This window comes from Piliocolobus tephrosceles, chromosome 1, assembly GCF_002776525.5.
Source record: "Piliocolobus tephrosceles isolate RC106 chromosome 1, ASM277652v3, whole genome shotgun sequence".
Lineage (NCBI taxonomy): Eukaryota > Metazoa > Chordata > Mammalia > Primates > Cercopithecidae > Piliocolobus > Piliocolobus tephrosceles.
This window is the reverse complement of record NC_045434.1, coordinates 264,057-286,554: the sequence shown is the minus strand read 5'-3', so window position 1 is coordinate 286,554 and position 22,498 is coordinate 264,057.

The following is a 22,498-nucleotide window of genomic DNA, read 5'->3' as shown; positions in this document are numbered from 1 at the left end:
AAAGAAAGAATAGAAAAGAAGAAAGCTGGAGCTGGTGGCTCAGGCCATCACCCTTCCCTTGGCTGGAACTACTGGACAGACCCTTTTGAGATGTGCTCGTGGTGCTGTGGAGATGTGTGTAGTGGTCTTAGCTCTTTGTTGAGCCTGTGTGTGTGTTGTGTGGTCTTAGCTGTATGCTGAAATTGGGCGTGTGTTAGAGGGCTTCTTAGCTCTTTGGTGAGATTGTATTTCTGTGTGTTTGTATCAGCTGGATGTTGCTGGAAATAAAAACCTTGGTTTGTCAAGGCTCTTTTTTGTGGGAAGTAAGTAGGGGAAAAAGTCTTTGAGGGTTCCTGGGCTCCTTTGTACAACAGGAAAATGCCTCAAAGCCTTGCTTCCCAGCAACCTGGGGCTGGTTCCCAGTGCCTGGTCCTGCCCCTTCCGGGTTCTTATCTCAAGGCAGAGCTTCTGAATTTCAGGCCCTCATTCCAGAGCCCTCTTGTGGCCAGGCCTTCCTTTGCTAGAGGAAGGTACTCAGGGTGAAGCTGATGCTGTACTTGGGGGATCTCCTTGGCCTGTTCCACCAAGTGAGAGGAGAAAGTACTTACTCTTGTACCTCCTGTCCAGCCAGGTGCATTAACAGACCTCCCTATGGCTGTAGGAACTACTGTCCCAGAGCTGAGGCGGGGGGGATTTCTCAGGTCATTTGGAGAACAAGTGCTTTAGTAGTTGTTTAAAGTAGTAACTGCTGCTATATTTAGTGGGGTGGAGTTCAGAAGAAATTTGAAGACCAGATCATGGGTGGTTTGCATGTGAATAAACGCGAATGAGCAGGACAGGCCTGGCTGTCATTGCTTTCCTCCTCCCCATTTGGACCCTTTGCCCTTACATTTTTGTTTCTGCATCTACCACCATCCCACCAGTCTATTAACTTAGCAAGAGGACAAATAAAGGGTCCTCTTGGCTTGATTTTGCTTCTTTCTTTCTGTGGAGGATATACTGAGTGCCACTTTGCCCTATCCTGTTTGGAAATCCCTAACAGAACTGAGTTTTCTATTAAGGATCCAAAAAGAAAAACAAAATGCTAATGAAGCCATCGGTTAAGGGTCACATGCCAATAAAAAATAAATTTTCCAGAAGAAATGAAATCCAACTAGACAAAATAGAGCTTATGAAATGGTTCAGTAAGGATGAGTTTTTTTTTTTTTTTTTTTAAAAGACGGAAACTCACTCTGTCACCCAGGCCAGAGTGCTGTGGTGTGATCTTCCAGGTTCAAGCCATTCTCCTGCCTCAGTCTCCTGAGTAGCTGGGATTACAGGTGCATGCCACCATGCCTGGCTAAGTTTTGTATTTTTAGTAGAGACAGGGTTTCACCATTTTGGTCCGGCTGGTCTCAAACTCCTGACCTCTTGATCCACCTGCCTTAGCTTCCCAAAGTGGTGGAATTACAGGTGTGAGCCACCGTGCATAGCCAAGGATGAGATTTTTAAAGTATGTTTCAGTTCTGTGTCATAGTTGGAAGAGAGAGTAGAAGGGATGTGGAAAAGATCATGGGGAAGCAGAGGTGATTCATGGCTCTGTGAATTTGAGGTGAATGGTTCCTTGTTGTCTAGGCCACTTGTGGAGAATATGAGTTATTATCAGCCTTGGAATTTACTTCTATAGCTTACAACAGACCTTTTGAACTGGAAAACACCTTGTCTGCATTCACTTTAAAATGTCAAAACTAATTTTTGTAATAAATGTTTATTTTTCACATTGAGTTTGTTTAAATCCTGAAGTTCTTACCTTAAGAGAATTGGGACTCCTAGAGTGATTGGACATTTGAAATATTCCTGATAGTCTTGTTAATTAAGAGATTAGGATATCTTTCCATTACTTTGATAATTACATTTTAATTTAGCTTTTCTCATTGGCCTGTGTTTGAATGCGAATACCCCCAAAATGGACATTTCCTATGTTAAAGTGACATTTAGGGGATAGAAAATGAGAGCAGTTCCATGGATTTTGGTGTTTCCCCTGAGACATGAACTCAGCATACTCTGGGATAAAATGATTGAGTGTTAAGGATGTGTTTGTTGTTCCTGTCGTTTTTTAATTTTCTTCAGAGTATACAACATGGTTTGATATGCATATACATTTGTGTAATGATTGCCATGGTCAATTAACACATACATCACCTCCCCATGTATTTTTTTTTGTTTGTTTTGTTTTTGTTTTTGTGACGGAGTCTTGCTCTGTTGCCAGGCTGCAGTGCAATGGTGCGGCCTTGGCTCACTGCAACCTCCACCTCCTGGGTTCAAGCAGTTCTCTTGCCTTAGCCTCCCGAGTAGCTGGGACTATAGGCGTGCGCCACCATGCCCAGCTAGTTTTTGTATTTTTAGTAGGGATGGGGTTTCACTGTGTTGGCCAGGATGATCTCGAGCTCTTGACCTCATGATCCGCCGGCCTCCACCTCCCAAAGTGCTGGGATTACAGGCGTGAGTCACCGCACCCAGCCACATCACCTCCCATGTTCTATCTTACATATTCAGAACTTGTTCATCTTGTCACTGAAAGCGTGTACCCTTTGACCAACATTGTTTTTCCTGTCTTAACAGGATCTACAGATCAAGGACAGGGACAGGGGAGGGGATAGTGGAGGAAAATGGAGTTCGTCTGTTTCTAAATGAGGGGACAGTATGTTTCTTGGTACATGAAGACAGCTTAATAAAGTAGATAAATGAAGAAAAACAACAATTTACATTAAAAAATATCCAATTCTTTAGCCTTTCCAGCTTATTGCTCCTTTTCTGGTACTAGCTATGAAAATCTGATATGAAATGGAACATTTTTTCTTTTCTTTTTTCTTTTTTTAGACTGAATCTCACTCTGTCACCCAGGCTGGAGTGCAGTGGCGCGATCTCAGCTCACTGCAGCCTCACCCTCTGAGTTCAAGTGATTCTCCTGCCTCAGCCTCCCAAGCAGCTGGGATTACAGGCATCTGCCACCGCGCCCGGATAATTTTTTTTTATAGTTTTAGTGGAGATGGGGTTTCACCATATTGGCCAGATTGGTCTTGAACTCCTGATCTCGTGATCCACCCACCTCGGCCTCCCAAAGTGCTGGGATTACAGGCATGAGCCATCGTGCCCGGCCCACTTTTTCTTAACTACTATCATCTGTTAACTTATTTACTAGGTACTATTACTATCTCTGTTTCTCAGATGGGAAGAGAGGCAGAGAAATGCTAAGGAATTTGCTTAAGTTCACACAACTAGTCCTAGGCAAATGGTAGGTCTGGGATTAAGATCCTGGGGAGGGGAGGCTGGGTAACCTATATCCTGCTCAGTGACCCAGAATGGAAAATAATGCAGGAGGAGGAGCTGGAAACAGAAGTTAACTTTTTTTGTAGAGGTGGGTATGTGGGTTTGAGGAGAGAGAATTAAAAGTAATGCTGGGGCCAGACGCAGTGGCTCGTACCTATAAACCCAGCACTTTGGGAGTCTGAGGCAGGCAGATCACTTGAGGTCAAGAGTTCAAGACCAGCCTGGCCAAAATGGTGAAACCCTGTTTTTATGAAAAATATAAAAATTGCCAGGCGTGGTGGCTCACGCTTGTAATCCCAGCACTTTGGGAGGCCAAGGGGGCAGATCACTTGAGGTTGGGAGTTCAAGACCAGCCTGGCCAACATGGAGAAACCCTGTCTCTACTAAACATACAATAATTAGCTGGGCGTGGTAGTGCATGCCTATAATCCCAGCGACTCCGGAGGTTGAGGCAGAAGAATCGCTTGAACCCGATGGCAAAGGTTGCTGTGAGCCAAGATCGCGCCATTGCACTCCAGCCTGGGCAACAAGAGCGAAACTCTGTCTCAAAAAACAAAAAAAACAAAAATTAGCTGGGTGGGGTGGTGGTGTGTGCCTGTAATTGCAGCTACGCGAGAGGCTGAGGCACGAGAATTGCTTGAACCTGGGAGGCAGGCATCACAGTGAGCCGAGATGGCGCCACTGCACTCTAGCCTGGGTGACAGTGAGACTCAGTCTCAAAAAAAGTGATGATGTTTGGCCTGGGGTTTCCTCTGAAGTGTGACAAATCTCACTTGAGTCTGCTATCCCAACAGACAGACTCTGGACAGAGTGAGGCATATTAAGTATGAGGCTTTTGATGAAATGGAGGGCCTATGAGTGCAGCCTTCTGGAGTAAAGGATAAAACTTAATGCAGTTTTGCTAGTGACCGGGATGAAAAACAGAAGGCATGCATATCATATTTGTGGATGGCAAGGAGTTGGTAGGAATTGCAACATCATCAGTGTGCAGAATGAGGATTCAAATAATCAGGAATGGTAAACTCCAGTTTATTAAATTTTATTGAATTGAAATTCAATAGTAATAAGTCAGATTCTGCCTTTGGGTTCAAAAACTCAACTCTTCATAGATAAAGTAGGAAAGATGTAGAATTTTTAGAACTAGGGGTCACTCTGCTGACGGCACCCTACCCCTGCATCAAGTTCTGTTTTAAGTGCCAAACTTTAAGGGCATTATCAACAAATGAATATATTCAGAGGAGTGATCTGGAGGGTGAAGGGACCTAAAATTTTGTCATGTAGAAACTTCTGAAAGAATCAGCATTAAGCCCAGAGAATAAAGACTCAGGCAAAACAAAATTATAGTCTAGATATACTGTATTAATGGACTGAAGGGAGAAAATTAGGACCAGTGGATGGGTACTGCTAGTATTAATTCAGAATGTAGTGCCCCTCAGAGATTTAAGGAGGGGGTGTTGTGCACTGGAAAAAATGCTAGTTTCCAAGTCAGACAGACCTTGTTTAATTCCAGACTCTTGGCAAAGTTTTATGTCAGCCTTAGTTTTCTCACTTAAAAAATTGCGGTAATATGTATTCTGCAAAGTTTGGAAACGTAATGTAGCAAGGTCTGTAAATCACTTTGCAGCACCTCACCTAAGAGCTGTCTATGGTTAATTTTAAATTGGGTATTCTAGGTCAGGGTTGGTTTTCTTTTCTTTCCTTTCCTTTTTTTCCTTTTCTTCTTTCGACAGAGTATCACTCTGTTGCCTAGGCTAGAGTGCAGTGGTGCAATCTCGGCTCACTGTAACCTCTGCCTCCCGGATTCAAGTGATTCTTCTGCCTCAGTCTCCTGAGTAGCTGGGATTACAGGCGCACACCACCATGCCCGGCTAATTTTTGTATTTTTAGCATAGATGAGGTTTCACCATGTTGGTCAGGCTGGTCTCGAACTCCTGACCTCATGATATCATGATCCGCCTGCTTCAACCTCCCAAAATGCTGAGATTACAGACGTGAGCCACCACGCCCGGCTCAAGGGTTGACATACTTTCTGTAAAGGGCTGGAGAACAATTTTTTTTTTTTTTTGAGACAGAGTCTCGCTCTGTTGCCCAGACTGGAGGGCAGTGGCGCGATCTCGGTTCACTGCAAGCTCCGCCTCCTGGGTTCACGCCATTCTCCTGCCTCAGCTTTCCAAGTAGCTGGGACTACAGGCACCCGCCACCATGCCCGGCTAATTTTTTGTATTTTTAGTAGAGACGGGGTTTCACCGTGTTAGCCAGGATGGTCTCGATCTCCTGACCTCATGATCTGCCCGACTCGGCCTCCCAAAGTGCTGGGATTACAGGCGTGAGCCACCGCCCCCGGCCAGAGAATAAATTTTTTAGGTTCTGCAGGTCTCTATACAATACCACTCCAGTTGTATTGGGAAAGCACCCACAGACAATGAATGATCATGGCTGTGTTCCAATGAAACTTCTTTTATGGACACTAAAATGTGAAATTTTATATAATTTTCATGTGTCATGAAATAATTATCGAATCTTTTTCAAGCACTTAATGTAAAAACAGCTGGGCACAGTGGCTCACACTTGTAATGCCAGCACTTTGGGAGGCCGATGCATGTGAATCACCTGAAGTCAGGAGTTCAAGACCAGCCTGGCCAACATGGTGAAACCCTGTCTCCCTGTCTCTACTAAAAATACAAAAAATTAGCTGGGTGCAGTGGCAGGTGCCTGTAATCCCAGCTACTTGGGAGGCTGAGACAGGAGAGTCGCTTGAACCTGAGAGGCAGAGGTTGCGGTGAACCAAGAGTACGACACTGGGTGACAGAGTGAGACTTCGTCTCAAAAAAATAAAAAATGTAAAAACGATTTTTATATATCAGGCTGTGCAAAAACAGGTGATGGGTTGGTAATTGGCGATTAGCCATGATTGAAAATCTGTTTTTTAAAAAGTAGCTAGATTCATTTGTTTTTCAATGCAGACTTAAAAAATGCAGATTCCTTTGGTCGTGGTCTGTAACATCCCTGGGGAGAAAGGAACACGGAAGGCAGAGTGGTTGGGAGCAGCCACTAAAGAACGAGGAATGAAGACAAAGGGGTGAATGAGAAACCAATGAGAAGTGTTGGGAGATGCCATGTAACCGGTGGGGATACCCATACCCATTTTAGAACAACTTTTTTTTTTTTTTTTTGAGACAGGGTCTCATTCTCTCTCCCAGACTGGAGTGCAGTGGCTAGACCTTGGCTCACCACAGCCTTCGCCTCCCAGGCTCAAGCGATTCTCCTGCCTCAGCCTCCTGAGTAGCTGGGATTACAGGCACATGCCACTACTGCCCTGCTAATTTTTGTATTTTTAGCAGAGATAGGGTTTCACCATGTTGGCCAGGCTGGTCTCGAACTCCTGGCCTCAAGTGATCCACCTGCCTCGGCCTTCTAAAGTGCTGGGATTACAGGCATGAGCCATTCAGGTCGGCCCTGAATTTTTGAAAGTTGTCACCACCAACACTTTGTTCTTGGTGTGTGGACAGTAGAGCAGGTTGAAGGGCCAAAAAACTAGCAAGCAAACAAACAAACAAGCCAGACTCATTTCCTTGTCTTTGGTATGTTGAGAAAGTGCATCCTAGAGTTCAGCACCACTCCTCCTACCTTTGAGCCCAACTCATGATTTAAGATGTTGAAGTGCCCAAGAAGGACCACATAGAAACCTCCCTCAGAGAGTGTGACACATGCTGCAATCCACAGGAAAGGGATTAGAATGCAGGTTTTTTTTCCATTTAGCGAGGAAAGAACAGGAAATTTAGTAGGTAAGTAAAAGTAAGTACAAAGGCACACCTATGAAGAAAAGGTACTTTTTCTGCAACTAGATGTGCTACCACTAGGTGGAGCTAGACTCTCCTGGCATGGAACTTTTTTTGTTTTTTGACATGGAGTCTCGCCCTTGTCGCCCAGGCTGGAGTGCTGTGGCTCGATCTCGGCTCACTGCAACCTCCACCTCCCGTTCAAGCAATTCTCCTGCCTCAGCCTCTCGAGTAGCTGGAATTACAGGCACCCGCCACCACACCCGGCTAATTTGTTTTTTGTATTTTTAGTAGAGACTGGGCTTCACCATGTTGGCCAGGCTGGTTTTGAACTTCTGACCTCAAGTGATCCGCCTGCCTCGGCCTTCCAAAGTGCTACGATTAGGAGCGTAAGCCACCGCGCCCGGCCTAACATGCAATCTCTAAACAGTGATGCTAAGTAACAGGCCTGGTTCGCTGGAGATAAGAGGGGATAAAAATAGTTAACCTTACCTATCTGATTGGCAAACATTCAAAAGCTTGATAGGGAGTCTATCTGAGCCTGGGAAGGTTCTGGAAGCTGCTCAATTAAAAAAAACAATGGCGCCTGGTGCGGTGGCTCACGCCTGTAATCCCAGCACTTTGGGAGGCCGAGGCAGGTGGATCACGAGGTCAGGAGTTCGAGACCGGCCTGACCAACATGGTGAATCCCGTCTCTACTAAAAATACAAGAATTAGCAGGGCATGGTGGCGCACGCCTGTAATCCCAGCGACTCAGGAGGCTGAGGCAGGAGAATTGCTTGAACCTGGGAGGTGGAGGGTGCAGTGAGCCGAGATCACGCCACTGCACTCCAGCCTGGGCGACAAGGCTGGGGAGCAAGACTCCATGTCAAAAAAAAAAAAAAAAAGAAAAGACAAGCGGCTGGGCATAGTGGCTCACACCTGTAATCCAAGCACTTTGGAAAGCTGAGGTAGAAGAGTTGCTTGGGGCCAAGAGTTTGAGACTAGCCTGGGCAACAAAGTGAGACCCTGTCTCTATGAGAAAATTAAAAAAAAAAGGCCACATTTTTTATAAGAAAGGAGGGGAAATAAGAAAGCATACTATATTTGATTATTTTTGCAGAAACAAACACAGGAAGGAAAATAAACTAAATTGGTTATTTCAAGAGGTAGGTAAGGTCTGGATGAAATAGATACATGATAGAGTATTACTTCTCTGAGTTTACTTACCATTTTGTCTAGTTTTGACTTTTGGAACCATGTTAATGTTTTGCACATTAAAAAAAGTTGACAAGAAAAAATATGCACGTGCTTGTCCTAAGACTTGTCAGAGACTCCTATAACTGTATAAAGAAGTTGAGGGTTGATCATGCTTGAGCTATGATATTTATTAAAATAGTACTAGAAAGACAAATAGAATGTAGCATGGCAAAGGTGCTGCACATTTTCGGAGAAGGCATTTATTTGTAGGGGCTGAAATGTGCTAGCTCGAGAATCAGACCTAAGAATTACAAGGTGATTAACCAAAGGAAAAAGTCTCTGCAAGTAGAAAACGAAAAAGAAGGTTTGGAATAGGCTGGAAGTGAGCTTGAAGCATATCACAGAAATGTTAGAGAGCTTCAAGACAGTGCCTCAGATGAATCTATAAGGCTTTGCCCTAAAGTTATTTGTGGGCTTATAAAGCCTGTGTCAAAGCTAAACAAAGCCAGACAATAGTTTAGACAAGAAGCAAGGATAGGTATTTATTTATTTATTTGAGACAGAGTTTCCCTCTTATCTCCCAGGCTGGGAGGGCAATGGCTCACCGTAACCTCCGTGTCCAGGGTTCAAGCGATTCTCCTGCCTCAGCCTCCCGAGTAGCTGGGATTACAGGCATGCGCCACCACGCCCAGCTAATTTTTTTGTATTTTTAGTAGAGACAGGGTTTCTCCATGTTGGTCATGCTGGTCTTGAACTTCTGACCCCAGGTGATCTGCCCACCTTGGCCTCCCAAAGTGTTGGGATTACAGGCATGAGCCACTTTGCCCGGCCTAGGATAGGTTTTTTTAAGTAGTAACTATTGCAGTAGGGAAGAGGGCCCAAGGTGAACTGAACTCAACTTTCAAAAAAAGAAAAAAAAGGCAGGAGGCCTTTTGAAGGCTGGGGTGTGCTAAGGGATAGGCATGAAGATATTAAGGAGAGTTGCTCCATGTGACTAGACAATCTGGATTTGTGAATTGGTGCTTGTCCAGAAGAGAAATAAGCACCTATTTTTATGACAGGAGCTAGTGGTGCAAGTTAGAGAAAGGCACCCACCTGGTTGGAAGCTGGAGCAAGATTTATTTCCTCAAATGTTTGCATTTCAAAGAAACTCTCTGGTCCCACTGAAAATAGCTCTGGGTAGAAGATTTATATCTCAAAGAGGCAGAGAAAGATGTTTTAATTGCAAGCTTTCTTTCTAAGTAATTGCACTAAGATGAAGTTCAGGGGCCTATGTCTGTTACTAGGTTTGGGCTGGGATGAACAGTAAATTTTTCTGACATCAATGAGCTTTTTCAGGCAGGCATTTTAAGTGGGGGGCTGAGGTCTTCCTAGGGACAAGGCCTTAAGTTGCTAAAAGCCATGCCGGAGCTTGGTGAAGGAGAGCCTTTGTTACCTGGCACCTCTCTGCAGTGCCATTTCAATGCTTTAGAACAAGAGAGAGGTGGATGGACGGTGATAGTGATTCATGTGTGCAATTCACAACTTGCATCAGCATCCAGGCAAAAGCAAGTGCCACTTTTAGAGGCCTTGGGAAGAATTTCCACAAGTTGCTGGCCATTGGGATACAAGGGAAAAGGGATTGGAGGGATGAAGGGGTGGCCTGCCCCTCCACACCTGTGGGTGCTTCTGGCTAGGTGGAATGAGAGACTTGAGAAAAGAAATAAAGACACAGCTGGGCGGGGTGGCTCAAGCCTGTAATCCCAGCACTTTGGGAGGCCGAGACGGGCGGATCACGAGGTCAGGAGATCGAGACCATCCTGGCTAACACGGTGAAACCCCGTCTCTACTAAAAATACAAAAAACTAGCCGGGCGAGGTGGCGGGCGCCTGTAGTCCCAGCTACTCCGGAGGCTGAGGCAGGAGAATGGCGTAAACCTGGGAGGCGGAGCTTGCAGTGAGCTGAGATCTGGCCACAGCACTCCAGCCCAGGCGACAGAGCAAGACTCCGTCTCAAAAAAAAAAAGAAATAAAGACACAGAGACAAAGTACAGAGAAAGAAAAGCAGGGCCCCAGGGGACCAGTGCTGTGCTTTCAGAGGACCCACACTGGCACTGGCCTCTGAGTTCCCTCGGTATTTATTGCCAAAAAGATAAGGGAGTAAATAAGCAGTAAGGCATACAGATACACGGAGCTGTTGCATTTTCCCAGGATCGGGCAGGAGACAGATGTTTTTCTTTTACTGAGATTTAAAGGAATGGTACTGACCTTTAACCACAAGCAGGCTTTAAACATTTACCTAACAAAGCACATTCCTTACCTCCCAAAATCCTTTCAACTTTAATTAGCACAGCAATGTTTCTAGCAAGGACAAGATTGGGGGTAGAGTCACAGATTAACAGCATCTCAAATATAGAGCCGAATGGAGTCTCTTAAACTTACTTCTATCTATAATAACACAGTAACAGGCTAACCTATCTTTTCCCTACAGAGGGAGGCTCATCGGGAACAATACACTTAGGTAATGTTGGGGCTTAGAAATCGATACCCCCAAATATAGTACGTTGACATACTGAACGAAAGAAGCAACCTGAAGGTCTCTCTGACCATCCCCGCTCCACACGGTCTCTCCCAAAGAAGCTGAAGTTCCTTTATTTTCCTAAGATCCAGATCCTCCAAAGAGAACAGTAGGTTTCTTTTCCTCCTGTAAGACCAAAAATGTAACCACACCTGAACAGACCTTTTCACAAGTTAATGCCTGCTTCTCATAGTCATCTAAATTCCAAAGAAAACTATTTACAATTTGTTTCCTGATCCGATCATTTTCTCTAGTAATCATTTACTGCCCATCAACAGAATTCCTTTTCTCCCGCAGCATCAAAACTCTCATTCTTTCTGTAACCTCAAGATGGTGTATAAGCTTCTGCACCATTGGGAGGTTGCGTCTTCATTCTGAAGGCTTTGTATGCCTTTTTTGCTATCAATCTGCCTTGTGTCAGTGATTTTCAGAAAACTTCAGGGAACCAAAGGCCTTGGCTCCCACAGTGATAATAAATATGACTTTTTGCTACCAAAATTCCTGCTGTTAAGGAAAAATTGTGACAGTTTCTGAAATGGACAAATACAGGTATCCTTCCAGTGGATTACTAGGATTTGTCTAGAATAGAGGAGAGGGCACTTCTGGGGGTTTTCTGATTCTCTGGAGGTTGGTATCCTTCCTTGTCTTGTACTGTTTTGCAACTCTAGAAAGAAAAGTTAAATGTGTAGAAGCCTGACAGTGACACAAATGATCCCTGTTCATATTAATAGAAATGCAAATTGTTTTGTCTGGTAGAGATACAATTGATTTTCTCTCTGTAGAAAAAAAATGATGATCCCGGCCAGGCGCGGTGGCTCACCCTGCAGTTCCAGCACTTTGGGAGGCTGAGGCAGGCAAATCATGAGGTCAGGAGTTCGAGATCAGCCTGGCCAATATGTTGAAACCCTGTCTCTACTAAAAATACAAAAATTAGCCAGGCCACCTGTAATCCCAGCTACTCTGGAGGATGAGGCAGAAGAATTGCTTGAACCTGGGAGGCAGAGGTTGCAGTGAGCCAAGACCATGCCATTGCACTCCAGCCTGGATGACAGAGTGAGACTACATCTCAAAAAAAAAAAAAAAAAAAATCCTAGAAATTAAATGTTTTACTTTTTTGCCACAAGAAAACACATGCAAGTATGAAACTTTTGGTAAGGTCCTCTGAGCTGGTGGCACCAGGGTCAAGCCACCATGAGGTGACATTCCCCCACCCTTGTGATGATGAACTTTGTGATATTCCCCCATCCTTGTGAATGTACTTTGTAACATTCCTCCCTGCTCTTGTGACAATACATCCTCCCTGGCCTTGTGACAATACACCCTCCCAGACCTTGAGAATGTACTTTGTAATATCCATCCCCTGGCTGCAAAAAATTGCTCATGACTCTACCGCCTATCCCAAACCTATAAGAACCAATGATAATTGATAATCCCACCACCCTTCGCTGACTCCTTTCTCGGACTCAGCCCACTTGCACCCCAGTGAATAAACAGCCTTGTTGCCCACACTAAGCCTGCTCAGGTGGTCTCTTATATCAACATGTGTAACACTTTTATTTTTATTATTATTATGTTTTTGAGACAGAGTTTTGCTCTTGTTGCCCAAGCTGGAGTGTGGGGAAAAGACAGGTCAGCCTGTTACTGTGTTATTATAGAAAGAAGTAAGTTTAAGAGACTCCATCTGGCTCTGTATTTGAGATGCTGTTAATCTGTGACCCTACCCCCAACCTTGTCCTTGCAAGAGACATGAGCTGTGGTGATTTAAGGTTAAAAGGATTTTGGGCTGTAAGGAATGTGCTTTGTTAAACAAATGCCTAAAGGCTGCTTGTGGTTAAAGGCCATCACCATTCTCTTAAATCTCAGTAAAAGAAAAACATCTGTCTCCTGCCCATCCCTAGGAAATGGAACATCTCCGTGTATCTGTATGTCTTACTGCTGATTTACTCCCTTATCTTTTAGCAATAAATACTGAGGGAACTCAGAGACCAGTGCTGGTGTGGGTCCTCTGTAAGCACAGCACCGGTCCCCTGGGGCCCCGCTTTCCTTTCTCTATACTTTGTCTCTGTGTCTTATTTCTTTTCTCAAGTCTCTCGTTCCACCTTGAGAAGCACCCACAGATGTGGAGGGGCAGGCCACCCCTTCACTGGAGTACAATGGTGTGACCTTGGCTTGCTGCAACCTCTGCCTCCTGGGTTCAAGCGATTCTCCTGCCTCAGCCTCCCGAGTAGCTGGGACTACAGGCATACGTCACCACGTCTGGCTAATTTTTGAATTTTTAGTAGAGATGGGGTTTCTCCATGTTAGCTAGGCTGGTCTTGAACACCTGACCTCAGATGATCCACCCGCCTCTGCCTCCCAAAGTGCTGGTATTACAGGTGTGAGCCACCACACCCAGCCAACTTTTATTTTTAATTGACAAATATTAATTGCATATATTTATGAGGTACAAGTGATATGTTGATACATGTATACATTGTGGAATGATCAAATCAAACCAATTAACATATACATCACAGCAAATATTATTTCTTTGTGGTGAGAATATAACCTTAAAACAAATTATCTTTCAACTACCTAATGGAAGCTGTTAGAGCTAGCAGGCAGCAGCAGGGGAGAAGACAGGTTTGGCAGTCCTGAAGTTCATTCAATTGAGGATCGATCGATTTATTTATTTATTTATTTATTTATTTATTTATTTATTTATTTATTTATTTATTTAAAGACACTGTCTAGCTCTGTTGCCCGGGCTGGAGTGCAGTGGTGTGATCTCCACTCACTGCAACCTCCTCCTCCCAGGTTCAAGTGATTCTCCTGTCTCAGCCTCCGGAGTAGCTGGGACTACAGACATGCACTACTACGCCCAGCTAATTCTTGTATATTTAGTAGAGACAGGGTTTTACCACGTTGGCCAGACTGGTCTCGAAGTCCTGACCTCAATTGATCGCCCACTTCTGCCTCCCAAAGTGCTGGGATTACAGGCGTGAGTCACTGAGCCTGGCTCCAACTGAGGATCTCTTTAAGAAAAAAATACAAACTTGGATACAGGACCTTGAATGGGGGCCTGAAGCTTCAGTTTCTTTAATATTGCAGTTATTGTCCCTGGGGCGGTGGCTCACACCTGTAACCCCAGCACTTTGGTAGGCCAAAGTGGGAGGCACGCTGAAGCCCAGGAGTTGGAGCCTACAGTGAGTTATGATCTCTGCCACTGCACCACTGGGCAATAGAGCGAGACACCCCACATTAAAGAAAGAAAAAAAAGGGAAAAAATCGTAATTATTCTGCCTCTAATCATTGTTAAAAAATTAATTTTCAGAAAAAAGTCAAATTATGAATGAAAATGATATAAAATAGCGATATGAAAATGAACGCAGGTGAAAGACCTTATTTGACTTGTAATGTTACCTGGGATCCTTGCTCCCAGAGCTCCCAAGATGGGGGCCCGCGGCTTTCAAAATGGCGGCAGGCCACTTCCAAGAGGGTAGCAAGCCTCCTGTTCTCTGACCTGGGGTTCTTGGCCTCATGGATTCCAAGGAATGTAATCTTGGGCCATGCAGTGAGTGTTATAGCTCTACTAGAAGCAGTTGGTCACGGAAGAGAACCATGGAACCCAGTGACTAGTGTTCAGCTCCGAGCACTTAGCCATGCAGGAACAATGGCAGACCTTTAGTCTGATCAGGAGTGGCAAAGGGCGCCTGGCTGGATCAGGAGCACAGCTGACATCCTGCTGGATCCAGAGGGATGGAAGTCAGCAGCGGGTCTGCCATGGTGGCAAACAGCAGTTTTTGGAGGGCAAGCTAAAGCTCAGCTCCAGCCATAACAAACACTGGACCAGAAGAGTGCAGTTGCAAGATTTAAGAGTGAAATAGAGTGAAAACAGAGCTCCCATACTAAGAGAGGGGACCCAGAGGGGGTTGCCCTTGCTGCCTCCAATGCCTGGGTTCACATCCGGATCCTTGTCCCTTCCGCTGTGCTCTCAGGCAATAGATGGGTGGCCATTTCTTTACCTCCTGTTTTTGCCTAATTAGCATTTTAGTGAGCTCTCTGATTGGTCCCCTATGAGCTAAGTTGCAAGCCCCCTGTTTAAAGGTGGATGCTGTCACCTTCCCAGCTAGGCTTAGGGATTCTTAGTCTGCCTTTGAAATCCAGCTAGTTTTGTCTCTCAGTATGAGAGAGCCAGGTAAATGTTATAATGGATTCAGGGGAGAATAGAAAAAACACAAATTTATATGCAGAGTGAAAGCACATTGAGTTGCAAATGGAGGCAAAACTTCGTAGGGGCGTCCGAAAGGAAGTAATACAAATTATGTAAGTCACAGAATTTACTATCAATTACCTACGACTTAAAATGCAGTACCTCAAAGAAGGAACCTGGAAGGATGTAGAAAATGCATTGAAGTGCAGGTTTTTTTCTACTTAAGCTTGAGACCGTCCCAGGTACCCCAGGGTTGTGGGTGTCTTTGGGATCTGGGAGACTCAGACCTGACCTGGCTCTATTCCCAAAAGACAGAGGAAGCTTCCACACGTTGAAGTCCCTGAGAGTAAATTCGAGGGAGTTCTTAAGATCCCGCCGGGATCGCTTCTTAAGGAGCTAGCCAAGGCCTGGGGGCTGGAGACTACGTCCTGCTAATTTGCTTCCTTGGGGGCCAATCTGGCCCTAAGGGGAAGCGCTGGGGTCACGAAGCCTGCTATGCCGCCCCGGGCCCAGTTAGGGAGGAACTAACCCCGGGGCCTCGGGGCTCTAGCCCCGAGCGACCCTGGATGCGGCTGGAGACTACTTCCGCTAATTTGCTTCCTCGGAGGCCAATCTAGCCGGAAGGGGAAGCGCTGGGGTCACGAAGCCTGCTATGCCGCCCGTCCCAGTTAGGGAGGAACGAACACGGGGACCTCGGGGTCTGGCTGAGCCCCGCTGAATGCGGCCCAGGGGTACACCAAGTGGCCTCTAGTCTTCTTGCTCTCCCTTCCGGGCGGAAGACCTAATGGTGGAGGGGCTTTAATCCCCACGTCTTGATTCTAAGAAGGTGTAGGTTCCAAATCTTTGTGCCAGGAGGCTTAGCCCAGTGGCGTCTTCAAGGCACGGGGAGGAACGGTGGGCTGGGCTTGAAGCCGGGCAGCGGAGACTGCGCGGGGATGTTCCTTGCTCAGGGTTTGGAGGTGGGGGTTAGTGCAGGGGCGGTGCTGCGTTCCCACCTCCAGGCTTCCCGACCCCATTTCTGATACCTTACGGAGACTGCCAGACTGAGTCCCACTTCCCATCTCTGGGAGAGTAGATCCCGGCCAGACCAGTTCTGAACTTTTGTGATGCAGAATTACAGAAAGGGCAGAATTGAAAAGGCTGGGAGAGGCCAGGGCAAAGTATTTACAGAGAAGGCGACTTAATTTACATTACAAAGAGCCGGGGCCTGGGGACTAGGGTGCGCAATAGGATTCTGTGGGTTAGGGGAGCGGGATTGGAAAAAAGGGAGAAGAGAAAGGGGATTATAAAAAGTATTATTAAGATTAAGGATTTCTCCCCTTTCAATGTCTTTTGGGAGGCAGTGTAAAGACGGCCTTTTCCCTCTAATTATTTTGTTCTTTTTAGGAACGTGATTTTTCTCAATAGGATCCCTGCTTTTACACTTTAATGTCAAGAATTGTAACAAATATTATCACTAACACTGGTGTTTTGGGCTGAATATTGTCCCCTCAAACTCTTAGGTTCAAGTTCTAACCGTCCAGTACCTTTGAGAGTGTGACTATATTTGGACATGGGGCTTTTAAAGAGGTAAGTAAGGTTAAATGAGGTCATTATGGTGGGCTCGAATCCAATGTGACTGGTGTTGTTATAAGAGAGTAAGATACTAATACAGACCAAGGGTCGACTGCATGAGGAATAAATGGCAAGAGGGTGGCCATCTGCAGGCCAAGGAGAGAGGCCTCAGAAGAAATCAAACATGCTGACACCTTGATCTTGGATTTTTAGCCCCCAGAACTGTGAGACAATACATTTCTGTTCTTTAAGCCACTCAGTCTGTGGTTGTGTTACGAACTGATACAGCTGTGCTTAAGGATGACACCTATTGAATAGGATTCTAATTTGTTATTTTTTTTCTTTTCATTTCTCAAAAAAACAGAGATGGGGTCTCACTATGTTGTCCAGGCCAGTCTCAAATTCCTGGGCTCAAACAATCCTCCTGCCTCAGCCTCCCAAAGTGCTGGGATTACAGGAGTGATCCACTGCCTGGCTGAGTATGCTTTTATTTATTTTAATTACTTAATTGATCTAGTGACATAATTTTGCCCTGTCTCCCAGACGGAAGTGCAGTGGCACCATCTCCGCTCACTGCAACCCCTGTCTCCTGGGTTCAAGGGATTCTCCTGCCTCAGCCTCCAAATGCCTGGGATTACAGGCATGGGCCACCATGCCAGGCTACTTTTTGTATTTTTAGTAGAGATGAGTTTCACCATGTTGGGTAGGCTGATCTTGAACTCCTGACTTCAGGTGACCTGCCTGCCTTGGCATCCCAAAGTGCTGGGATTACAGGCGTGAGCCACTGTGTGCGGCATGGACTCCATTTAAAAATTTTTTTGTTTTTTAAAGAGACAAGGTCTCACTCTGTCACCAAGGCGACAGCCTCAACTGCCTGGGCTCAAGCAATCCTCCTGCTTTAGCTTCTTGAGTACCTGAAACTACACGCATGCACCACCATGCCCAGTTAATGTTTATTTTTATTTTTTGTAGAGTCAGGTCTCACTATGTTGCTCAGGTTGGTCTTGAATTCCTGTCCTCAATCGATTCTTTCACCTCAGCCTCCAAAAATGTTGGGATTACAGACGTGAACCAGGGCACTGGCCAGGATTCTTCTCGATGGGAGGGAGGAGTGGTATATGTGTTTAGGGAGGGGAGAGATTGTGGGTGACATATTTGGATTCTATCTACTACATCCACATTTACCATGCCTCCTGCAATTAGGCGGGGACTTTCACTAGTTTTGGACAATGGGCTGTGAGCAAAAGCAACATATTTCATTTCCAAGGTGAAGCAAAAAAAAAAAAAAAGCCTGCACAATCTTCCAGATCTATTATCTCCTTCTGAAATCAAAAAGGTTTGATGGTAAAGTTACTGAGCTGCTCCGTGGGAGACAGTTACCCTGGGAGTCACTCGGACCTGCAGCAGAGTATGCATAAGCAACCAATAAACCTCTGTTATGTTAAGCCACTGGAGTTTTGAAGTTGTTGGCTAGGGCAGCATCACAGAGCCCATCTTTTGTTTGTTTGTTTGTTTGTTTTTTTGAGACTGAGTTTCACTCTTGTTGCCCAGGCTGGAGTGCAATGGCGCAATCTTGCCTCACTGCAACCTCTGCCTCCTGGGTTCAGGCGATTCTCCTGCCTCAGCCTCCTGAGTAACTGGGATTACAGGCATGCACCACCATGCCCAGCTAATTTTGTATTTTTAGTAGAGATGGATTTCTCCATGTTGGTTAGGCTGTTCTCAAACTCCCAACATGAGGTAATCTGCTTGCCTTGGCCTCCCAAAGTGCTGGGATAACAGGTGTGAGCCATCGCGCCCGGCCGCACAGAGCCCATCTTGATGAAAACACATGGCTTATGTCCTTACTTTGCCTCTAACCCTGACATTGATGCTCCTAGAGCTCTACAGTTTGGCTCCTTGCCTCATCTGTTGCCCCTTTATGCTGTTGCTTCTGACTTCTCTGGGTGAACTTTTGCCTAATATAGCTTGGTCCTGAGACTTTACACCCCTGGTGGCTGGTGTACCTGCCAGGTTGGCCCTGGATTCTCCCCAGGACCTGTCATAGAGAACAGAGGGAAGTTGCAGCTAGGTAGTTGAAGGTTTTTGTGGCTGAGTAGGCAAAGAGAGGCTGCCAAAGGTTTTTTAATTTGAAGAGGGATTTGAGGGAGAAAAGAGTTTGAAGAATAATTTGCTAATGAGAGCAGGATATATGGCAGACTGGCGAAGTTGAAGAATTATCAGTAGAGGGAATGGTAGTGTAATTGTTCTTGCCAAAGGTGGTAATAATTAGATTTGCATAATGTTTTTTATCTAAATTTTCACTTATTCCTTATTAATCTTCATAATCCTATAAGATAAGTATTGTTAGTCAGGGATCTAGACCCGACATGGCAGCGCCACTTGGTGTAGCAGGCCCTTTGTTCGAGCAGGCCCTTTGTTCGAGACTTCCCTTCCTCTTTGAACACACCTTCAGACTTACATACGTCAGAGGTTCCGGCTGGGCAACCACACTCCCCCATGACCTGCAGCTCACCTGCATTCCACAAGTTCGTAAACAGCAGTTTCGGTTAACAGTTTCCAAAGACTCCTTCCTCGTGACCCTTACTCAACTCCTGCCCTAGTAGTTTCAAGACCCCTCCAGGCCCTGTTTGCACAACCAGCTTCCCTACCTCTCAGGCTATAAGAAGCCCCTACCCTTCTCCCTCAGCATGACTTCCTCGGCCCATGCCTTTGGACCGAGGAACCTCGCCCGTGAGTCCTAATAAAGGCTATTCTCACTGCCATTCACCTCGTGTCTTCGTTTCCGGTTTGGCTCCAGCCTCAGTTTACCCTTACATTTGGTGCCAAAACCCAGGAGGAGACCCCTCCCCGCACCCCTGCTAGGTCGGGCAGGCTCTCCTCTCCCTGAGCCGGGATCCCCTCCTCAAGCCTGGAGCCACCTCAGCAAATTTAAGACTCAATTTGATCACTGCTGGGTAAGTTTTCCCCCTGTCCTGAAAGGCTCCCTCCGGGAGTCCCTGTCCAAAACGCGCGGCTGCATCAGGGGCTCTCTCTGGTCAACTGTGACCTCGGCACCGGGGACTAGGAGATGTCCAACCTCCCCGGAACCCACCATACCCCGCACTCCGTGTGGCAGTGAGAGGATGCTCCCATTGCCTCCGGACTGCCTGCCTTGAGACCATGGGAACTACCCAGTCCAAACCAGACTGAAAATCCCCTCTGGGGTACCTCTTGGCGAATCTCCAGACTTTAAGTCTCAGCCAAGACATAAAACGGAAGTGGCTCATTTTCTTCTGCACAATAGCATGGCCGCAATATAAATTGGATAATCAGTCTCAGTGGTCTGCAGAAGGCACTCTAGACTTTAACATTCTCATGGATTTGACCAGCTTCTGCAAGAGACTAGGTAAATGGCATGAGATACCCTATGTTCAAGCCTTTTGAGACTTGCGTTCTTGCCCAGATCTCTGCACCCAGTGCTTGTTAGCTCAGGTCCTACTCGCAAAGTCTCTTCCCTTGAGCAAGGAGAGGGGTGATTCCTCCTCTTTTTCTGAGCCTCCTGACACCCTATCCCGGCCACCCCTCCAGTCTCCCACCCAACCTCCTCCTTACCCTGACCCACGATTATCCCCGTCCTCGTCAACGCCTCCCCTCTCTTCCACCCCTCCTGTGCCCTTACCAAACCCGACAGATTCTGTCTCCCCTACCTCCACCTCCTCCCCCTCCTCGCCTGTCTCAGCCCATACTCGGTCCAGGACCAACCTCCCCTGTCCCTTACGAGAGGTAGCAGACGCCAAAGGAGTAGTCCGAGTCCATGTGCCGTTTTCATTGGCAGACTTGTCTAAGGTTGAGGGGCTTGTAGGCTCCTTTTCGGCCAATCCTACTCATTATATCAAAGAGTTCAGGTATCTATGCCAGGCATATGATCTCACCTGGCATGACCTCCATGTCGTTATGACCTCAACCCTGTCTCCTGAGGAGCAGGAACGCATCCTAGCGGCAGCCAGGCAGCACGCTAACCAGGTTCATTTAACTGACGCTGCCATGCCAGTCGGCACCAAGGCAGTGCCCTCGGCTGAGCCCAACTGGGACTACCAGGTAGGGCAGGCAGGCCGCCGCCACTGAGACATGATGGTTCAGTGCCTTCTTGCCAGCATGCAGGCAGCCTCTAAAAAATTAGTCAACTTTAACAAACTAAAGGAGGTAGTCTAAGGCGCAGATGAAAATCTGGCCATTTTTCTTAACCGGCTGACTGAGGCACTTATTCAGTACACCCGCCTTGACCCTCCCTCCCCCGCAGCGGGGACCGTCTTGGCCTCATATTTCATTTCTCAGTCAGCCCCTGATATCCAAAAAAAGTTAAAAAAAGTGGAGGATGGCCCTCAAACTCCCATCCAGGATTTAGTCAAACTGGCCTTCAAGGTCTACAACTCCAAGGAAGAAGCAGCTGAAGCCCAACGACAGGCCAGGCTAAAACAGAAGGTACAACTCCAAACCCAGGCCTTGCTAGCAGCCCTGAGGCCGGCCGGCTCCAGAAGCTCCCAGAAAGGAGGTACTCCCCAAGGGCCATCTGGTGCCTGCTTCAAGTGCGGCAATGATGGCCACTGGGCCAGGCAGCGCCCTAACCCAAAGGAGCCAACTCGCCCCTGTCCGAACTGTCGGCAGATGGGCCACTGGAGGTCAGACTGCCCCAACCTAAGGATAGTCGCTGCGCCTCCACATGACGACCTTCCTCCAGGTATTGGAGGCGCCTTCCAGCTCCTCGACACTGATGAAGATTGAAGAGGCCCAGACTCAGGGTCCCCTCTCACTCTTGCCTAGCCCAGGGTTATGCTCCAGGTAGCGGGTAAGTCCATATCCTTCCTTATGGACACGAGGGCTACCTACTCTGTTTTGCCTTCCTTCAGTGGCCCCAGCCACCCCTCCACTGTCACAGTCATGGGAATTGACAGCACTCCCTCCACCTACCGCCAGACTCCTCCTCTGTCTTGCCGCCTGGATGGGTCCCTCTTCTCGCACTCATTTCTTTTTTTTTTTTTTTTGAGACAGAGTCTTGCTCTGTTGCCCGGGCTGGAGTGCAGTGGCCGGATCTCAGCTCACTGCAAGCTCCGCCTCCCGGGTTTACGCCATTCTCCTGCCTCAGCCTCCCGAGTAGCTGGGACTTCAGACGCCTGCCACCTCACCCGGCTAGTTTTTTGTATTTTTTAGTAGAGACGGGGTTTCACCATGTTAGCCAGGATGGTCTTGATCTCCTGACCTCATGATCCGCCCGTCTCGGCCTCCCAAAATGCTGGGATTACAGGCTTGAGCCACCACGCCCGGCCCACACTCATTTCTTATAATTCCTTCGTGCCCAGTCCCCTTGTTAGGACAAGACCTCCTCTCCAAGCTAGGGGCCTCAGTTCACTTCCGACCCAACCCCTCCTCACACCTCACATTCCTCTTCTCCCTCCTCTCACCTGACAAACCTTGTCAGGCTGACCCCATACTCCCATTTCCAGTCCCCATTAACTCTAAAGTGTGGGACACCTCCACCCCAATCATTGCCCAGCACCATACTCCGGTCCGCATCCAGCTAAAAGACCCTTCCAAGTTTCCCTCTGGACCCCAGTTCCCTATCTCCCTTGAACATTGACAGGGATTAAAACCTATCATTACATGCCTGCTCCAACAGCACATTCTAGTTCCTGCCAACTCACCATGCAATACTCCTATCCTGCCTGTATGGAAAAGCTCTGGGGCCTATCGCCTCATGCAGGACCTACGCCTCATCAATGAGGCAGTAGTCCCTACCTTTCCAGTTGTTCCTAATCCATATACACTCCTCTTGCACATTCCCCCGACACCACTCATTTCACTGTCCTTGACCTGAAAGATGCCTTCTTTACCATCCTTCTACACCCAGACTGCCACTTTCTGTTTGCCTTCACATGGGAAGACCCAGACACTCATGTTTCTTCCCAGCTGA